General features: G+C 43.5%; 1 protein-coding gene across 2 annotated transcripts in view; it reads right to left on the reverse strand.

Moving 5' to 3' along the window:
* The window catches only part of si:dkey-26i13.8 (kinesin-like protein KIF19), a 117,518-nt gene that overhangs the window by 78,743 nt on the left and 19,984 nt on the right, over positions 1-18,791 (reverse strand). The window lies entirely within an intron of this gene.

Consider the following 18,791-nt stretch of genomic DNA (forward strand, 5'->3'; position numbering starts at 1 on the left):
TTGTAATAGCTTCTATAAATTAGATGAGAAATGCTGTTTATTTACCTATCTGCTGTTGCTTGACGATAATTTTATATCTTAATAAACCTAATTCATAGTTGGACCCTGATATTTATATCTGTTAAGAGTGTTATTTGCTCATTAGACATAGAGACCTGGAATGTACCGTTTCCAGTGCATGCCTGAACTATAAAAGAGTTCATTGTTCGCCCTGGGTCCGCAATCTCAGATGACTTTGTACATGGGAACATATTTCAGTTGACAGGGAGTGTGGGCTCGTCTGTGGAAGCAATCCTTTGCGTTGACCATGAAAAAAATGATCTAAAGGAGTGCCCAAATCATAATAGTCAGTTCCACAGACAGACGGTAAACCTCCAGTAAAAGCAACTCTCTCCAAAAACAAAAGGCTGGAAAAAAATACTGAGATTTGTTGGCCAATAGTTGGGGCTAATAAGATTATAACAGCTGGTAATGATATAAATCACAGATGTCTAGACTATGTTGACAGTTACATACTATAAATGCTATGTGAATGTACATAATGATGACCAAATAGCTGACACACAAATTGAAAGAGCTGAAACTTGCCTCAAAGGGAAATCACTCAAACAGAATGGATGAATGGATACCAAAGCTTGTAGCTCCTTATGCATAAAAGAATGAAAAAGAATTGAATGAACTTTAACAGCCTGCATAATACTACTATTTCGACATACCTTGGAAAAGGTGCAAATGTATTCAAACAAAAACAGGCTAATTAATTAACAGGCTATTTTCTGTCTAATTGGAGGGACATCAAGTCAGGCAACGAACATCTGTATTTTAGCATCAGTCTATGCTGCAAATATATTGAAGATGCAATTCCCCAGGCAATGAAACAAATCGTCCATAACAGCATGATGTGGCAATCACTTGTGCACTTTAATCTTGTTGTGACTGTGATAATGTTCTACCAGGGGGGCACAGAAGGAGATATCTGTAATGCGGTCCTCTCAAATTTGAGGCGCTTCTTGATACAAATTAGCCGACTGTGATGGGTTCAGTTGCGGTTCTGTGAATAATACGTCTGGCAGAGGTAAGGGAGGCAAAGGTCGGAAGCAAAGCACCCTCGCAAAGTGCTTTGTGATAACATCCAGGCCATCACCAAAAGAATCTTTTGTAAATGTTTGCTTTCTCTTTTTTAATTGCCTACGCCTCAACCAAAAACTTCAATGGAAAAGAAAATTGAGCGGGGTAATAAAACAGGCCGGCCGATTCCCTATTGCTCGTTCCACACTACCACCAAAGATCAATTTCACCAAACTGAGCATGATATTTATACTAGGGAGAGAAAGAAAGAACTTGCATTTATATAGCGCTATTTACATCCTCAGGAAGACCCAAAGGCAATAAATTACATTTGAAAGGTGTTACAGTAAATATAGCACCCAATTTGCACTCAGCAAAACTTCACAAACAGCAATGTGATGAATGACCAGTTAATCTGTTTTTGATTGCATTGGTTATGGGATAATTGTTAGCCAGGACATCAGGAGAACCCTCTTGCTCTTCTGTGAATAATACTAATGCGATCTTTTACAGCCACCTGAACGGGCAGATGGGAGTTTTGGTTTGAACATCTCATCCAAAAGACAGCACCTCTGGCAATGTAGCACTCCCTCAATACTGTGCTGGAGTAGCAGCCTTGACTATGTCCTCAAGCCTTAGAGTGGGGCTTGAACACATGATCTTCTGACACAGAGACTGCTACTACTGAGCCAAACTGACACTAGTCAGTCATCAGAGAATGGAGGAGTCATTCCAATTTCGATTCTCTCTATTTGTGGTCACAGCAAAATTGCAGTTTCCATAATCAGACACACTTCTCCTGTGATCTTACAATTTTATGTATAAAATAAGGGAATAGCAGGCCACAGACCTAATGATTAGCCTTTTGTTTTGGTCTTTGGCACCGAGGATTATGCAAGATACCAACTCCACAAATCTGTCCATTCCAAAAGGCTGAAAACAATGCCGTGTCAGATGGTCATTCAGGCTAAAACTAATCATTGATTTTATTTACAAGAATGGTAAGTGTAAAATGCACCAAATAACCAGCAATACAATGCCTGACTTACACAATTTTTAAATTTCCTCCAAAATAATATTTCCAAAATTCTCAAAATGTTCTAAACTCAGTCTTTGATGATCATAATGTGGACACTTCTGCAATGTGGAAATAGGCAGGTGAACAGGGACCTGAGAACTGAGGAAAAAGGAAAACCAGAAGCACTGTCCAAGCAGGCTTTCGACATCCCAGGGCAAAGCAGTCTTTATCCACTACACATGCAGTCATGTTATTGATCACTGTTAGGTATCAGGTGCAAACAGCAAACATAAGAACATAAGAAATAGGAGCAGGAGTAGGCCAATCGGCCCCTCGAGCCTGCTCCGCCATTCAATAAGATCATGGCTGATCTGATCCTAACCTCAAATCGAAATTCATGTCCAATTTCCTGCCCGCTCCCCGTAACCGCTAATTCCCTTTACTTCTAGGAAACTGTCTATTTCTGTTTTAAATTTATCTAATGATGTAGCTTCCACAGCTTCCTGGGGCAGCAAATTCCACAGACCTACTACCCTCTGAGTGAAGAGGGGGACTTGTATATGGGTGATGTGCCTGTTATGGTTGAATAGTTGCCGGTGTGTGTGGCCTGTGAGTTGTGGATGAGTGGCTTACAACAGTGATAAAGGCCCCAATATTGGCAGGGAGGCGGGATGGCAGCGGGGGGCGGGGGCGATTGGGCGCGTGACAAACCCACATGAGCCAAAATTACTGTTTCCGGTGCGATCGCAGGTTCATTGATAGTGATTAACGTCCTCCTGGATTTCACAACTGGCAGCTAGTCTGATTGACAGGCTGGCTACCATCAGGAGCTGCAATGTGAAGGGGAGGTGGGGCAGAAAGAGAGACAGCCAGACGTCATCCGGCGCTGGAACGGAGTACTGGGGGGGGGGGAGAATGGAAGATCCGGCACTGGACTGGAAGACCGGGTGTCGGGGTGGGGGGTGGGGGAGAGGGGAAGATCTGGGGAGAGGGGGGTGGGGAAGATCAGAGGGGGAGAGGAGAAGATCATGGAGGGGAAGAGGGGAAGATCAGGGGGAGAAGAGGGGAGATCAGAGGGGGAGAGGAGAAGATCGGGAGGGAAGATCGGAAGATCAGAGGTGGAAGAAGGGAAGATCGGAGAGGGAGAGGAGAAGATCGGAAGGGAAGGGGGAAGATCGGAGGGGGAGAGGAGAAGGTCAGAGGAAGATCAGGGGGAGATCAGGATGGTGAGATCAGGGAGACTTCGGGGGAAGATCAGGAGGGTGAGATCGGGGGGACATCAGGAGGGTGAAGAGGGGGGCATCGGAGCGGGAGACATCAGACATTGGAGCAGGTTTCAAAGGTAGGTGCATTTAGTATTTTCACTTCCTTGCATGGTTTTTTATTTAATTTATTTAATTTCTTGTTCCCTGATCCGGCCCTTCACGTTTGGTTTCACCAGGTGTGAATCAGAAGCGGTGGGCAAGTCGTCCAGGTAAGTTAAAAATCTTTCTAATCTCTTCATCTGTCACAGGTAAAGTGCCTTAAGTACCTCAATGAGGTACACTTGGCTCTTTAACTGTCATCCCATCGGCTTTAATTACCAGCGGGACTTCCGTTCTCGGGTCGCCCACAGGTGGGTCCCTGGGAAACTCGGAAGTCAGCAGGTTGGAGCCGGCTTCTGAACCCGAATGGGATTTGCGTGATTTTTGGAGCCACCCCGGCATCAACGCACCCACATTTGCCCCCTAAAATCACCCCCAATGTGTAAGGGTGAGAGGAAGCATCTGATTGGAAGAATTGAGCATGTGGCCTCCTTATTGTTCCTACCAAATGTAACACCTCACATTTATCTATATTGAAATTAATTTGCCAATTACACACCCATTCTGCAAGTTTATTAATGTCTTCTTGTATTTTTCACTGTCCTCCTCAGTATTAACTATACCCTGTTGTCTGAAAATTTTGAAATTGTACTTCCGATTCCCGAGTCCAAATCGTTTATGTAAATTGTGAACAAAAATAGTCCTATTTCTTACCTTTTGCTAGTCTGAGTAGCTCCCCTTAAACCCTACTCTCTGTTATCTGTACTGTAGCCAGCTTGCTATCCATTCTGCTACCTGTCCCATGACTCCGCATGCTCTGACGTTATGCCAGCTTACCTTGGAGAGGATATATAAGGAAAGCCCATTGGAATGTGCTGAAATCAGTGAAATCAGCTCCACAGTAACAAGTGTCTCTAAATGGGCCTCCCTCATGTGTTCTTCAATACTCATTCTACAAATGCTGCTCCATCAAAAACAGACCATTCATTTCAATTTTTGAACATTGTTGCTAAGTTACTGACACCACCAACCTTGGCTGCATGCTTGAGGAATGAGTTGCTCCCAGCTTGAACAATGCTTGGAAACCCCACTTTGCAATGCGTCCTAGCAACATGACTCTGAAATATTTCCTTCAGTCACTACCAGCTTGCGAGGTGGGTATAAAGCACTACAGCAGGCAACAATGTAATGAGAGTTCAATTATATCAAAGGATGGGAACGTGTCGGGCCATTGGGGGTTTGGGGTTCACTACATGCTGCAGTGGAACCATCAAGGAACAGTAATGGGTCAGGTCTTCACTTTCTGCCTTAGACTTTGCCAATTATGAGATCTGCCCCACAGTGCTTGGAGCTGATCAGCCCTCACATTGAGAACTCCCCAACAAAGCAGCCTTATGAATCAATATCCACTTTGTATTTTAGTTGGCTGCAATTACTGATGGAAATTACAGTAGCTTCAGCACTGTTAAACTTTACCAAATTGTCTGAAATCACAGTAAACGGCACTGAAAGGCCAAAGTAAATCATTTCTAAGGCAAGCCATATGATCAATGTTGGGACAGTAAATTGAAATATATCCATTTGTATTTTCTGTTGCCAAGGAAGTGTCTTCCTGTTCACGACATTCCTCAATCCAGCTGCTTTCTATTTTTGATGGAGCAGCGTTTATAGAATGAGTACTGAATAACACAGGAGGGAGGTCCATTTAGAGACAGTTGTTACTGTGGAGCTGATTTAGCTGATTTCAGTGCATTCCAATGGGCTTTCCTTCTATGGCCTCTACTGGGTAAGGCTTTATTCATAATTTCTGCCCAAAAGTACAGATGTAGAATATTTCAGTGTTATGCAAGGAGGTGCTAAAAAAACACCTGGAATTAAGTAATTCATGGATCAACCCGGATAGACTTTTTCTTTCACTAGGGTGACAAAGTTACCAGAAATTCTTGTTACTAGGGATGAACTGAAGTTCTGGACTTGACCAGCTCAAACTAACAAGGACAAAGCAGCCCGCTTGATTGGCACCCCATCCACCACCCTAAACATTCACTCCCTTCACCACCGGCGCACAGTGGCTGCAGTGTGTACCATCCACAGGATGTACTGCAGCAACTCGCCAAGGCTTCTTCGACAGTACCTCCCAAACCCGCGACCTCTACCACCTAGAAGGACAAGAGCAGCAGGCACATGGGAACAACACCACCTGCACGTTCCCCTCCAAGTCACACACCATCCCGACTTGGAAATATATCGCCGTTCCTTTATCGTCGCTGGGTCAAAATCCTGGAACTCCCTTCCTAACAGCACTGTGGGAGAACCTTCACCACACAGACTGCAGCGGTTCAAGAAGACGGCTCATCACCACCTTCTCAAGGGCAATGTCAGGGGTTAAAGTTGCATAACCGTGACCTTTTATCATTTACATAAGGACCCAAGGTCTTTATATCCTATTATAAGTTTTCATTTTCAAATTTAGTCTAATTTTAAGAATGAACCACATAATCATGCTTTATATATTTATGTCTTCCTACAGTTTTCTTCTTTCACGTTGGAATGTCAAAAAAAACTTGGCAGATTGTTGGCAGTTTTATAAATGTGCAGTGAAGAGAAAAAAAATTGAAAATTTTCTCCACTTCTAGGTAAGTTATAATGATTCTATTTATATTTTTTAAATTGCAGCAGTTCATTAGTTTCAGTGTGTACACTTATATGTGTATATGTGCATGAAAAATGACCTGAAAGATAGTCACCAAAATGCTTTGTGTGACCGTCATCAGACATCAGTGAAAGTGTCAATGGGCCAGCTGGTTGGGGCCGGTGCTGGAGTAAGTAAACAGTCTGGGCTCCATTTTCATACAGAGCCGGGAAGGGCGGGGGGGGGGGGGGGGTCAATTTGAGGTCGGGAAACCCATTAGTACGGGTTACCACGGCTTTTATTTTTATTTTTATTTTTTTTTGTCGGTTTCCTGTCCGACTGACTAGCTGATTGACAGGCTGGTCTCAGTCAGACGAGAGACCAGCCAGGGAGAGGACGTCTTCAGGTAAGTCTGCAGGTAAGTCTTTGTTTGCATGGATATGGGGGGGGGGCCACTGGAGGGCCATGGGTGGGCAAGGGGCATGGGTGGGCTCGGGGGTTGTGAGTCATGAGGGATGGGATTGGGGGGTCAGTAACAGGGGGGTGAGATCAGGGGTCATCGCGGGGGTCTGCGATTGTTGAGGAGGAAGGTCGGGGGTCGGAGGATCGGGGGGTATTGGGGTCAGAGTCGGAGGATCAGGGGTCAAAGAAGACTGGGGTCGGGGTCGGAGGATCGGAGGTCAGAGGATCGGGGGTCAGAGGGGGAGATCGGGGTTGGGGTCGGAGGATCGGGGTCAGGAGCCGGAAGGGAGGATCGGTGTCGGAGGATTGGGGTCGGAGGGGGAGGATCGGGGTCAGGGGATCGGGGGTCGGGGTCAGAGGGGGAGGATCGGGGTCAGGGGATCGGGGGTCGGGGTCGGAGGGGGAGGTTCGGGGTCGGGGGATCGGGGTCAGAGGGGGAGGATCGAGGTCGGGGGATCGGGGTCGGGGTCGGAGGGGGAGGTTCGGGGTCGGGGGATCAGGGTCGGAGGGGGAGGATCGGGGTCAGGGGATCGGGGGTCGGGGTCGGAGGGGGAGGTTCGGGGTCGGGGGATCAGGGTCGGAGGGGGAGGATCGGGGTCAGGGGATCGGGGGTTGGGGTCGGAGGGGGAGGTTCGGGGTCGGGGGATCGGGGTCAGAGGGGGAGGATCGAGGTCGGGGGATCGGGGTCGGGGGATCGAGAGATTGGGGGTCGGAGGGGAGATCGGGGGTCGGAGGGGGAGGTTCGGGGTCGGGGGATCGGGGTCAGAGGGGGAGGATCGGGGTCGGGGGATCGAGCGATCGGGGGGTCGGACGGGGATCGGGGGTCGGAGGGGGAGGATCAGGATTGGATAATCGGGGTCAGAGGATCGAGGGCCAGAGGTGGAGGATCAGGGTCAGGGGTCGGGGTCGGGGGGTCCACGATCGGGGGGGGGTGGGGGGAGGTAGACTTGTTGGGCCTGGGGAAGCACTCCTGCTCCTCCGGGCCCACAAGCTGTGCCTTTCTAGGCACCTACCTTTTAGTCTTGGGCCTTCTCGCCTCCTTTCACAAGGTGTAAAACAGAAGGCCCGGGAATCCTGGCCCACCTGGGGCTGAAATCGGGAATTAGTTAAAAATGGAGGCCTGAAGCCTCTTTGAAAGGTTTTAAGGCCCGACCCACCTCCTGGATTCCTGGAACCGGAAATGGTGGCAATTTTCAATGTCCCCCTGGCCCCAACCCATCTGTTTTTTACTTTTAAAATCAAGCCCTATATCTACACAAGATTATAAATCAGAATCATTTTTACTGTAAACTCAGGATGAGTAGAGGTGAAAAGTACCAGCAACTTAGCATCACAAATTATTGGATTGAGTTGCTTTTCCCCCAATTTCCCCCTAATTTTCCCTCCAATTTCTCCCCACCCTTGTTCTCTTTTCCTCAAGTTGGTATTTAATGCTGGGGCATGGTTGTTGATGGCAGCCCTCTGGCACCTCATTCATGTGGAGATCCTTCCGAGCAGTATCACATTAGGCCTGTCCATATATGTGCATTTCTAGCAGCAACTGCTGGTTAGTACCTTGCAGCATGAACTATGCCAAAGGTCTTCCTTCCCTAACCTGGAGATGTTGAGGTCATCTGTTGTGCCCCACCCCCACCCTGGCTGAAATCATCTAACTTGGCAAAGCACAAGAATGGAACCTGGCTCGCTGTCATTCCACATCATGCAGGTTTGCACCCTCTCCAACACCCACCCCCTTCCCCAGTTTTGCTCTCCTCCTCTCCAGACTCTTGCCGGAGAATGGTTTCTTGGTTATCGGCCGCCCTCCAGTATACAATACAAAATGGCTATTATTCATAAACATCTTGTAAACCTTGTACTCCATCTGTAGGTGAATAATTTGCAGAACAACAGCCAAGATGAAGGACAGATGTTTAAATACTTATAAACTTCATAAGAAAAAATAAAACAATTTACTGTATTCCAATGTTCGATCCCCTTTCAGTCGCCTCCCTCCACATTCACAGTGAGAGCTGACTAATCATGTGGTAACAGGGAATCAAAGCCATGACCAAACCACTGAACTGCATTATATTAATTTTACAAATACTTCTGGTTCCTTTTGCAGAACTTCATTAGTTATTTAATCATTTTATTAAAAGAAATGGAATATGCACCTGAAATTATAAGCCATTTTGACAGCAATTGTATTGTGTTTTAAACTGAATCAATCCTTTGTGTCCAATGTTTCGACATTAACCTATGTTTAGCTATTTCATTGCATGAAAATTACATTCCCAGTTGGGACATCAGTAATGTGATTCATACTCAAAGGGAGAATCAACATATTTATAAAATAGAATAATACTTCAACATTCACTGAACCGAAACACATGAACAATCCTTTGCAAACACACAATCAGATCTTGTTTTCACGGACTAAAACAAACTGATTGTGTGAGGCCACTTGACAGTGTCGATGGAAAGCATTATTTGCTTATGGCTTCACACAATGGCTTACTTCCTATTGGAAAACCTAATGAAAGGAAACTGATGACAACATACAAAGTGCACAAACACAACCAGCTTGGACAGTCTGATAAGGAAAAGTGCAATGCATGGACATCATTGACAAAATGCAGCTGCAATATTATGGCAGTACTGTCACAGCATATCTATTGTTTTACTGCCAGTAAGATGAGCTAAGAAACAAAAGGGGTCTCTGAATGATCTACATCATTAATGAATTGGTAAATCATGGTAAATCACTAAGCAATATGAGAGATACCCATACTTAGGTTAAAACAATTTGCTATCCTTCCAAATTATAGTTTATTATTTATTGCTTCAGTCCTGAAATGTAGCCAGAACTGTGGACATTTGGGGTGGATTGCAAACTATCATCTAATTAGGGGCTCAGTTGAGAGTTTATACTCAGGGACAAAGCAGTCGGTCATTGGACCTGGGATCACATCCTTGAACTCACTCACAGCAGCAGTTATTTTTTACCCATTTTTCTCCACCTCATCTCCCCTACCCCAAAGATAAGAAATGACCCACCATATGTTAACCACAAGCTGCAATTCAAAGCCATGCCCTGCATTATTCACAGAAACTCACATCCGCTAACATTTTACCAACATTTCGATGATACTATAGATTTTGCAGGACTTCACATTATTTAATCATTTTTAAATTAAAATAAATAGAATAAGTACCTAAAACGATAAAATATTTTGACAGCAACTGAAGCATAATGACTCTTAATGCCTTATTACATTGACAAAAGGGAACTAACGAGCTTTACAGTGCCAGTGTGGCTCATTTGGTAGCACTGTTCCCTCTGAGATGCAAAGGTCAGCAGTTCAAGTCCCACTTTAGCATATAAGGGATAATTTGGTAATTGGCTGTCCTTGGTACAAATCGATGTTCCCAGAGTGCAGGTCAGCAAATTGTAGGGCCACAACCTGTGATTTTCCATCCATTAAAATTAATAGATGAGAAATCACAGGCTGCAGGCCCACGATTTGCCAACTAATGCATCCTGCTGCGAATCAGCCCTATAATCTACTGCAGTACAGAGGCAGGCCGTGCTGCTCTATTGTCAGAAGTGCTGTTCTTCAGGTAAGATGTTGAACTGAGGTTCTGTCTGCCTGCTCTTGTGATTCGGGTGGATGTTAAAAATCCCATAACACTCTTCAAAGAATTTCTAAGAGTTTTCCTGGCCAATATTCCTTCCCCCCAAAAATGGTAATTCATTAATATTACATACTGCAGAGGTTTAGCTCTTCTTACTGGGTTGTGGAGACAAAAGATGGCACATCTAACACTGGAGCAGTTCCTCAGTACTGCACTGAAATGTCAGCCTACATATGTGCTTAACTCCTGCAGTGGGACTCAAACCACAACCTTCTCAGTTAGAGATGAGAGTACCACCGATAAACCAAACAAACATTATTTTTGACAAGAAAGCTCATGAAATGGCTCCTAAGAGCTGTTTTTTTTGCCTCTCCTGGGAGTTGGGGGGAAGGTAGGGCTGGTATATGGATTGGAATCAGCTGAAGGATGGGCCGAGTATGTATAGGCCTGAGGGCCTTATCTTGTCTAGGGTACATTAACGTAACAATCCAAAGTAATTTATGGTGTGTGAAGCACTTGGGGACATTTCTGGGGTGATGTGATAAGGCACAATATAAATGCAAGTATTTATCTACTGCACAAAACTTTATCTGGACTCAGCACGCTCAGTGTAGAGGTCATCTTTAGGCTATTTGGACAGCTTGACAGCCACAGTATTGTACAACAGACGCTGCAATAGAAGGGGAAAAGTATACATACAATTTTTATTGTAAATCATTTGCACAAACAAAATGGGAGCACGATAATTTGTGCCAATCAGCTGAGTGTGAACTGGGAATGTTTGTGGTGAATTGGGACTACTTATAAATAATTGGGGTGAAATTTGTATTGGGCAGCAGTGCAAAACGGGCGATAGCGAATCAGCAGCCTGGTTTACAGTCTGTCCAATTTTCTGTTTTATTGAAGTCAATGGGAAAGACAATGGGCCGGAGTGTAAAATGGGCGGCCAATTCCCTACAGCCCATGATGGACTTCACTCCAATGTTTCTGTGAATTGGGTTTATTTTGAAATAAAATCTCTATGTTAACATCGAAATTACAAACCAAAAGGGAGTATTATGAAATCTGGTGATTTCCTGGGATTCAACCTGGGACTTTCTGCACTACATACCTTACCCCTACAATGTGCTCTGCTTTTATCCATTAAAAACCAGGAAAAACCAGAGAGCAAGTTATTTTCTTGATGGCAAGAGACTGGAAAGTACTGCAGTACAAAGGGATCTGGGGGTCCTCGTGCAAGAAAATCAAAAAGTTGGTATGCAGGTGCAGCAGGTGATCAAGAAGGCCAACGGAATGTTGGCTTTTATTGCTAGGGGGATAGAATATAAAAACAGGGAGGTATTGCTGCAGTTATATAAGGTATTGGTGAGACCGCACCTGGAATACTGCATACAGTTTTGGTGTCCATACTTAAGAAAAGACATACTTGCTCTCGAGGCAGTACAAAGAAGGTTCACTCGGTTAATCCCGGGGATGAGGGGGCGGACATATGAGGAGAGGTTGAGTAGATTGGGACTCTACTCATTGGAGTTCAGAAGAATGAGAGGCGATCTTATTGAAACATATAAGATTGTGAAGGGGCTTGATCGGGTGGATACGGTAAGGATGTTCCCAAGGTTGGGTGAAACTAGAACTAGGGGGCATAATCTTAGAATAAGGGGCTGCTCCTTCAAAACTGAGATGAGGAGAAACTTCTTCACTCAGAGGGTGGTAGGTCTGTGGAATTTGCTGCCCCAGGAAGCTGTGGAAGCTACATCATTAGATAAATTTAAAACAGAAATAGACAGTTTCCTAGAAGTAAAGGGAATTAGGGGTTACGGGGAGCGGGCAGGAAATTGGACATGAATTTAGATTTGAGGTTAGGATCAGATCAGCCATGATCTTATTAAATGGCGGAGCAGGCTCGAGGGGCCGATTGGCCTACTCCTGCTCCTATTTCTTATGTTCTTATTATATAATTGGGAAAGTTAGAAACTTTATACATTTTAATAAACCCAATATCCTTATATCTAATATCACCAGTATCCTTGTAATAGTTTTGTACTACCCCTCAAATTAAGGAATATTGCAGTGTTCCCTACATTTCAGTTTACATTAGAATTACAAGCTCTGTAAACCTCAAGAGTACCAATCTGCTGCAGTTTCACCGTACATTCATTTAATGTGCTTCATGTGCCAGCTTGGCTCAGCTTTGAGTCAAAAGGTTGTGGGTTCAAATCCTGACAGACTTCTACATTGTCATAGATGCTGATCTTCAGATGAGACGTTAAATCATTCAGGTGGACATAAAAAACCCACAGCACTATTTGAAGAAGAACAGGGCAACATTCCTCCTTCATGTAACACCGCCAAAAACAGGTTATGTGGTCATTCATTCATTTGCTGTTTGTGGGATCTTGCTCTGTGGAAATTGGCTGTTGCGCTGGCCTACGGTGACTTCAAAATGTAATTCATTGGTTGTTATGCACTTTGGCACATCCTGAGGGTGTGATAAGGTACTACAAATACAAGTTTGATTTTCCTTTCATTTATTTAAACAGCACCATCATACATGGACTATAATTCCAACATTAACATAGTTTTACTGTACTAAGAGTCCTCGTGAACACTCCACAACTGCTCCTGGTGACACATTCCTGGGCCTGTGACACCAATCACACTAACCTAAGACAGCTTTAGGGCGACTTTAAAGTAGGTCCAAGAGAATCAGGGTCACAGCACACTTAAGATATGTCAACTTTAAAAGAATGTAATTATACTCAGTGTATATTAATGTAATATTAGCCATTTGCAGTAGATTCTTGGAAACTGCTCACAGGCTATAAATAAACTGCAATATAGTTAGGTCTTCTAATTTTTGGATTTAACTCAATGAAACCTGATATATAACCCCTAAATATAAATTCATGTTAAACCCAATAAAACTAAAACACACATTTGGCTTTATGCCAATCAAAACTAAAAGACTCTGCCATCTCCTTTACTGCATCACATAGCATGTGACATGTCTCTCCCCTTTACAAAGAATAGATTCCAATCCCTTGATTCAGTTCACTGCCTCTTCTTGCATTACATACACTTTTTTTTTGCCTGCCTGTGATTAGATCTGATAAATGAACATTTTGGGTTGAAATCGCACTGTACAGTATAAATATGTTAACACATTAGCTTAGATATATTTATTACAATATCACAAGCACAATTTCACCTCCTTTGTTTTATTTTTGACCCCAAAAGAGCATATATTTACCCACAGCTGATTTCATCTGATTTATTGATCCGAATTCAGGAAAAAAAAATCCAATAAATACAACTTTGTAATACCTAAAAAAGACTGCATTTCTCACTATCAGAAATAGGAAAAGCCCTCATATTAGTTAAGTTTGAGTTACATGGCATGTAAGCATTTATGTTGGTCAGTTCAGATCAGCTTCTTATCGCTTCTGCCTCCCATTTTCTTGGGACAGGTCTGTTTTCAGTATTACCGTATGCATCATAAAGGAAAAGAGTATCAGGCATTAACATGTTTTAACAGGGTGTCACATGATGAGGTCATGTGAACCTCACAACATGTAAATGTCTTGTAATAGGAGTCTATATTATCAAAATAATTGTCATATAAAAACCCCACTGTATTTACAAAAGTTGGATTTGAGGATAATCACAGCAGCCTGAATTTAGTGCTGTGAAACGGTATCAGTGGAGAGACCAACGGGAAGGCTGAGTGTGGCAATGTTCCAAGAAGAGCTACATTTTTAAATACTACATTTCAAACTACTTTTCCAGATTGGGCAAAAAGCCACAAACCACTGGCCTCTTCAGCACAATTTGAAATGTGCTTTATAACCCTTACCAACCTCTTGTTGATGTCTGCTCTCCTGCTCTAAACACTTGGACGTTAACAGTCACTTCTGTCTGATGTGGAGATGCCGGTGATGGACTGGGGTTGACAATTGTAAACAATTTTACAACACCAAGTTATAGTCCAGCAATTTTATTTTAAATTCACAAGCTTTCGGAGGCTACCTCCTTCGTCAGGTGAACCATGTGAAAAAAAAAAAATTTTTTTTCACATCATTCACCTGACGAAGGAGGTAGCCTCCGAAAGCTTGTGAATTTAAAATAAAATTGCTGGACTATAACTTGGTGTTGTAAAATTACTTCTGTCTGAGGCACTATTTCCCTTCCTCTCCATGAGTTCCCCCGTCTAATGGTTTTCTCAGTACATGGAGTTACCTCATGTATGCAGCCCCGGTCGATGCTGTGGCTACAGTCACGTCACAAAAATAAAGAGTGAGTTTGTCCTAATTGTCCTGATTCCTGAGGCAGAAACAATTGGCTGTGCATGCAACCCACAGATGAACTGATTAGGAGGGACCCCCTGGGGCCAACTTAATTATTTCAGTTGGATCATATTCTCCCTTTTTCTGGACTGCAGTATAATTTATGTAGTCTTTTAAAAAATAACACAAGGTTTGTTCTCGTGTGGTATAAATGCTTGCTTTTTTGCTTGCTGAGTTCTGCACTACTGAGCACGTACATCATTTTAAAGCAAAAAATGACTATCTATATATACAAACAGCTGTCTGTTGTTCATTTTGGGATATTATTGAAGCATTTCAAACTTGGGACAAAAGAACAATTGATACTGTTCATTTTATTCCATTTAAATTGCACTCACTGATGAATAATCACAAAGCAACACAGAGAAAGCTGTAGAGAAGCCTGAACCCTAGGCACTCTTGCCTTTCCAACTAAAAATCAGGCTGCCATCTTGCTAGTTTTCAACTAGTGAAGTCACATTTTTAAAAATTGATGTCAGTTGCTGGTTGAAATGAATGGATTACTAGTTATTTGACGGGCACCTCAGCACCTCACTCTACCGCAAGCCCACGGACAATCTCACAATGCTCCACTTTTCCAGCTTCCACCCTAACCACGTCAAAGAAGCCATCCCCTATGGACAGGCCCTGCGAATACACAGGGTCTGCTCAGACGAGGAGGAACGGGATGGACAGCTACAGACTCTGAAAGACGCCCTGGTAAGAACGGGATATGACGCTCGACTCATCGATCGACAGTTCCGACGGGCCACAACGAAAAATCGCATAGACCTCCTCAGAAGACTAACACGGGACGCAACCAACAGAGTACCCTTCGTCGTCCAGTACTTCCCCGGAGCGGAGAAACTACGCCATTTTCTCCGCAGCCTTCAACATGTCATCAATGACGACGAACACCTCGCTATGGCCATCCCCACACCTCCACTACTCGCCTTTAAACAGCCACCCAACCTCAAACAGACCATCGTTCGCAGCAAATTACCTAGCTTTCAGGAGAACAGCGTCCAAGACACCACACAACCCTGCCACGGCAACCTCTGCAAGACATGCCAGATCATCGACACAGACACCACCATCACACGAGAGGACACCACCCACCAGGTACATGGTTCATACTCCTGTGACTCGGCCAACGTTGTCTACCTCATACGTTGCAGGAAAGGATGCCCTGGAGCATGGTACATTGGCGAGACCATGCAGACACTGCGACAACGGATGAACGGACACCACGCAACAATCGCCAGACAGGAGGGTTCCCTCCCAGTCGGGGAACACTTCAGCAGTCAGGGACATTCAGTCACCGATCTTCGGGTAAGCATTCTCCAAGGCGGCCTTCGAGACATACGACAACGCAAAATCGTCGAGCAGAAATTGATAGCCAAGTTCCGCACCCATGAGGACGGCCTCAACCGGGATCTTGGGTTCATGTCACGCTACACGTTACCCCACCAGCGAACAAAAGCTATCTGTTTTTAATATAATGGGTCATTTGCTGGCTTTCTCTGCCTTCCGGATGTTTCTGCCTCTCTCTGTTTTTTTTTCCTGTTTGTTTTTTTGTTGAATGTGTATTCGGGGGTTCTGTAGGTGACACCTCTCTGTCTGAACACGGTGATTGCCTTGGCAACGGGCAGTTGCAGGGGCAGTCTGTAAACACCATGTATTGTTCTATATGTATAAATGCGTAGGCTTCGAGGAGCTCCTGAACATTTACCTGATGAAGGAGGAAGCCTCCGAAAGCTTGTAGATTTCAAATAAAAATTGTTGGACTATAACTTGGTGTTGTAAAATTGTTTACAATAGTTATTTGATGACCAGGTACCAGCCCCTCTGCTCCCATTGCTGACATTATGTGGAGATGCCGGTGATGGACTGGGGTTGACAATTGTAAACAATTTTACAACACCAAGTTATAGTCCAGCAATTTTATTTTAAATTCACAAGCTTTCGGAGGCTACCTCCTTCGTCAGGTGAACTTCCTCCTTCGTCTTTTTCACATCGTTCACCTGACGAAGGAGGAAGCCTCCGAAAGCTTGTGAATTTAAAATAAAATTGCTGGTCTATAACTTGGTGTTGTAAAATTGTTTACAATTGCTGACATTGGCTTTGTCTCCATAACAAAGCAACTCTACTTCACAGTTCCTGCTCCAGGCCCTGCTCCTTCTCTCTGGCTGATCCACATTAGGTAACTCTCGGACTTGCTTCCTTCCCAGCCCGAATCTTCCACTCCCTCCTTGGTTCACGCTGTGCCATGCTCACCCATGCCTGGATTTTAACTAGAATAAACCTTACTTCAACTACTGGGAAGCAGGACCTCTGCTTTTGTTGAGACCATAACAGGAAGAGAGTGCATGCATATTGCATGGTAACACATCTGAAATAATTCATTATCTGAGACTGGATTGTAAATATGAAATAATTATTTAACTATAAGAGAATGTATGTGAGGTTTACAGAGTAGGAGATATACAGAGAGAAAGAAAGAGAGAGACATAGAGGGAGGAAGTGAATGTCTGTGAGTGTTCCAGAGATAATGAGATGCATGCAGGAGAGAGAGGAGACAACGGGAGAGAGAACATAGGAATATAGGAACAGGAGTAGGCTATTCAGCCCCTCGTGCCTGCTCCGACATTTGATAAGATCATGGCTGATCTGTGATCTAACTCCATATACCTGCCTTTGGCCCATATCCCTTAATACCTTTGGTTGCCAAAAAGCTATCTATCTCAGATTTAAATTTAGCAATTGAACTCGTATCAATTGCCGTTTGCGGAAGAGAGTTCCAAACTTCTACCACCCTTTGTGTGTAGAAATGTTTTCTAATCTCACTCCTGAAAGGTCTGGCTCTAATTTTTAGACTGTGCCCCCTACTCCTAGAATCCCCAACCAGCGGAAATAGTTTCTCTCTATCCACCCTATCCGTTCCCCTTAATATCTTATAAACTTCGATCAGATCACCCCTTAACCTTCTAAACTCTAGAGAATACAACCCCAATTTGTGTAATTAATGAATGACTGAGAAAAAGTCACAGACAGAGATATAGGCATGAAAGTATATGAGAGAAAGAGAGAAAAAGATGAACAGGAAGAATTAGAGAGTGAAAGAGAAGCAAAGACAGTTACAGGGAAGAGAGAGAAAGATGATTTATTTTGTCTCTGAACTATGTCACAGGAGATCAATCAGGAAGTGAAAATGCTGGCTAGAAAGTCCCAAGATTGCCTATCCTTCAATCATGCCAAAGCTACCTGAGTTTTATCAGTTCTCACCTGGGCACTAGGTGTAGTGCTGTATGGAAACACTTTGGTGGGTCAAAGGAAAACTGACACATCACCTTATTGCACTTAAATTGCATGTACTGTTGATCAACAGGTGTTTTGTCTAATATCCAGTTCACACTGATTGGTGCAGGAGTGTGATTGATGTATCATGAAGGCAGATGCTGAGTAGATTGCAATATGCTGTTTGACTATTGAAAATGTGGATGATCAGAGTACACCCAGAGTTTGTATTATTGTTTCTCCCCCTTCCCCTTCTGCACTCAGTTGCAGTCTAGATCTGGAGAAAAGGGAGAAGAGCAGTAAGGCAAAGGCAACTAATTGGGTTTGTACAGATTTTGTACAATAAAATAGTCATTCATATTCAGTGCAGCATGATTATCCAGTGAGAGCAAGAGGAAGATTCTGGAAAAGAAAAATATTCAGCCTTTTTCAATGAATTGTTTGGTAGTATTGGGACACTGAGTGTGTTTTCGGAGCTCGAATTCATACAGAACATTTACCCTTTGCTTCACACGGTATCAGTTGAGTTAATAGATAATTAGAAAACAGCTCAGCTGCACAGGTGCAATGTTGGTATCTTTTTACATTTCTGGGTGTAATAGAAAGGTACTTTTAGCTTCTTATTTTTCTATGAAGCCAGCTACATTTACATAGCGAAGAGGACAGTGAATTTCTAATAATCTATTGGAAAATTTAATAACTTTTACTTAAAGCGATGTTATTGCAATTATTTGTCTGGGTCTTGAAATATATATATATATATTTAATCTGACCTCCTATAGACCAGACAGGAGTACTTTATGGCAAATTGCTTCACATCAGGCCCTGTCCAAGTGCTACTAGTTGAATACGAAATATAAGTTCAAACTGTGATGCTGTGAATGATTAACAATTTAATCTGTCCTTTATTATTTTTAGACTGACAAACATGGTGAATTTTTTTCTTCTTCTGGTTGCAAAAACAAAGTGCAAAATCTTTGAGCCTTCAGCTGGGGAAGGGATGAAAACCTTTCCTGGCTTCCACTCTCCTTTCAGGCTATTATTTATTCCAGTGTGAAAGTTATGTGGATGGG

This window comes from Heptranchias perlo, chromosome 22 (genome assembly GCF_035084215.1).
Source record: "Heptranchias perlo isolate sHepPer1 chromosome 22, sHepPer1.hap1, whole genome shotgun sequence".
Taxonomy (NCBI): domain Eukaryota; kingdom Metazoa; phylum Chordata; class Chondrichthyes; order Hexanchiformes; family Hexanchidae; genus Heptranchias; species Heptranchias perlo.